The sequence below is a fragment of the Cynara cardunculus genome (genome assembly GCF_001531365.2).
Source record: "Cynara cardunculus var. scolymus isolate 2C chromosome LG 1, CcrdV1, whole genome shotgun sequence".
In the NCBI taxonomy this organism is placed as follows: domain Eukaryota; kingdom Viridiplantae; phylum Streptophyta; class Magnoliopsida; order Asterales; family Asteraceae; genus Cynara; species Cynara cardunculus.
In genome coordinates, this window is record NC_037528.1 from 9685896 (window position 1) to 9689294 (window position 3399).

A 3399-nucleotide genomic window follows, 5' to 3' on the forward strand; every position below is an offset into this window, starting at 1 on the left:
ACTATAATATCCAAAACATTTTAAAATAGAAAAACTCTTTTTATATTCATTTTAATATCTAAAACATTTTAAAATAGAAAAGGTTTATATTATTTAATAGATAAAAAATTGAAAAATGTTAAATAAATAGAAAAGGAGAAAAGAAGATGATTTTGGATTCCTTGAGGGTAGGTTAGCATGGTCAATGCTTCCCCTTGGTAGTCTTTTAATACAACCTTGCTATCATTATTAACACCTTTACACTTTAATCCACTTTCCTCCATTTGCTTTCTTATTTAATTTCAAACTTCTTTCTTTAATTCTTCTACATTCCTTTTGATTAACATCCCTAATCTCTCTTTAGGGAATGTGTGCTAAGTTCATACAAGAACGTTAATCAAATAAAAAGACGGTTGAATCACATGTGATTCATGCGACTTTGGTCATGACCTGAGGTTGCATACACATCCTTACATTGACCGTTAGTTTCACATGATCCTAGTTATGTTCATCCACTAGAAATTAGACTATAAGGAGGATGAGATCTTGAATCTCTACTCTTAACTCTTGAAGATTTGGAGTAAGTACAAATAAATGATCCTTTAATACTCTCTACATCGACCCTATAGCTCCGATTATGCCTTCAATGTAGAGAGAGAGAGAGAAATAAGGAAGAAGTGTTTAAAACCTTAAAAAACCTGATTCAAACGAGCCTGCATAGCCCCACGACCACGACCTAGGGTCACGACGTAGGTCGGTCTGAAACATACAAACATGACCACAGAAGGTCGTGCGAATGTTCAATCTGTTGATGCTCTCCTTGCTCCACACGACTAGCGCCGCGACCTAAGGTCACATGTGAGGTTGTCATAGTCGTTGTTTCAGGTTGATCTCTCCTTTTTCCTCCTTTTTCCAAGGTTAATACAATATCAAGAATATAAAATTAACATATAAACCTATTAAAACAACATATTAGATGGAAACTCAAGACCAACACCCACACTTAGATTAATTGGAAATTCCGGGTTTACAATAATTAAGCTAAAATACGGGTTATGATGTGCTGAGTGCACATTCTATAAGCTAATCAGAACCCATGATCACCATATGGTAGGGGCAGAGTGGTGGCGCCCCCTTGCGAGGTCTTGGGAATAGTGTCCCTGGCAGTTATTTGTCATTGTTTTAGTGACACTAATGAATGTTCTTTTTGTGTAACGAGGAGGGTCAACGTTTTTGCCCACTAATGCAACTTCATAATTGTTATGGAACGATTTCATAACCTCTCTTGGAAGCCAGTAATGGAGCATTCATTCTCGGTTTTAACTGTTGGTCCCGTAAGGGTCTACAAGAAAAGAAACAGTTTGTAGAAATGGGGGGGATGAATACAAACATAGTATTTTCAAATTTAAAATATATATTGATAGAGAAGATCAATACAGATTTTACAAGATTGTTTGCGGAAAGATAAGGTAATAAAAACHTATCTAAACAATCTTTGGTTACACACAAAGCTTTAGCAATTACAAGAAAAGAAGTTGCTAAAAGAAAGATCATTTACTTAAGCTAGAAGATGCGTGAAGTAAGAATAAGGTTAGAGAGAGATGCGCGCTCTCTGCATGGAGAAGAAACACTTGTCTGTAATGAGATATCATTCAGTTCTCTAATTCATCTTCATCAAAAGAGATGGGTTTTGAATTAGCTGATTGGGATTCTTCAAAAGTGACATGAATAGATTCCTCTATTGTTTGTCTTTGTTTGTTGAATAATCTGAAGGCTTTGGATATAGAAGAATATCTATAAAGATTCCTTCATCAGCTTTGGGATCGAACTTTCCAAGTTGGTCGCGGTTGTTGAGAATGTAACAAGTACAACCAAATATGTGAAGAAAGCTTATTGAGGGTTTTCGTCCATGGAAGAGTTCATAGACCGTCTTCTTGAATCTTTTTACGATCAGCGATTGGTTTTGAGTGAAACAAGAAGTGTTGACAGCTTCTGCCCAGAATTGTGTTGGGAGACGAGATTCGCTGAGCATTGATCGAGCAACCTCTATGATTGTTCGATTTCTTCTTTCAGCGACCCCATTCTGCTGAGGAGTTCTCACAGAGGAGAAGTTGTGAGAGATTCCCTTGTCCTCAAGAAAGTTATCCATAGTACTGTTTTTGAATTCAGTACCATGGTCACTTCTGATAGATTGTACTTTAACATTGTTTAGTACTTCTATCTTTTTGATGAACGAAACGATTTCTTCAGGTGCTTCGTCCTTGGATCTTAGAAAGAATACCCAAGTATACCTGGCATACTCATCAACAATGACAAGTGTGAACTTCTTTCCAGCTAAGGATTGCACGTTGACTGGACCAAAGAKATCCATGTGCAATAGCTGAAGAGGCGCGGTCACTGAAGAGATTTGTTTCGACTTGAAACTAGCTTTTGTATGTTTCCCTTTTTCACAGGCTGAGCAAAGAGATTCCTTTACAAATGAGTGTTGAGGAAGACCTGTGACAAGATCATTTCTTGACAGCTCACTGAGTGTCTTGAAGTTGAGATGAGATAGCCGTTTGTGCCATAACCAGTTAATATCTGATGAGACCTTAGAAAAGAAACAACTATTCTTAGTGAGAGGAGAATTCATGTTGATCATATAAACATTCTCTAGACGAGAACCGGTTAGAGCAACCTTATCATCTTTGTCGAGAACATGACAAGAATTCTTGAAGAGCAACTTTATCATCTTTGTCGAGAACATGACAAGAATTCTTGAAGAATTTAACTGTATAATCTTTATCACAAAACTGGCTGATGCTAAGAAGATTGTGCTTCAGTCCTTCAACGTATGCAACACGTTTGAAAGTTGTTGTACCGTTGGATAATATACCAAATCCTTTAGTATATCATTTTCCATTTCCACCGAAGGTTACAGAAGGTCCTCTTTCTTCCTTGAAGTGAGAYAGAAGAGATATATCTCCAGTCATATGTCTTGAACATCCACTGTCCAGATACCATATGCCTTTGACATTCTGAGTAAAATAAGATGGCTCATAGGAGGTAGATGCTTTAGAAGATCTTTCATCAACATCAATGGCCATCAAGCAGACATAGGCTTTATCCTCTTCGTCTGAAGATGATTCATCAGATGATTCAGCCCAGTCATGCTCTTCAGCAATAAGGCCTTTAGCCTTTCGCTGGTTGTTCTTCATCTTCTTGTATTTCTCCTTCAGTTTTAAGTATTTTTCATCTTTGGTTCTGAAGGAGGAGGAAGCTTTGGAAGATGGCGTCGCAGTCTTCTTTGATCTGCATTCACCTGCAAAATGTCCGAGCCGGTGACAGTTGTAGCAGACAGCTGAAGCCCTGTCTATTCTTTCAGACTTTGGCTTCTCCCTTAAGGATAGTTGGGGAGAAATGCAAAAATTGCTTTTGCTG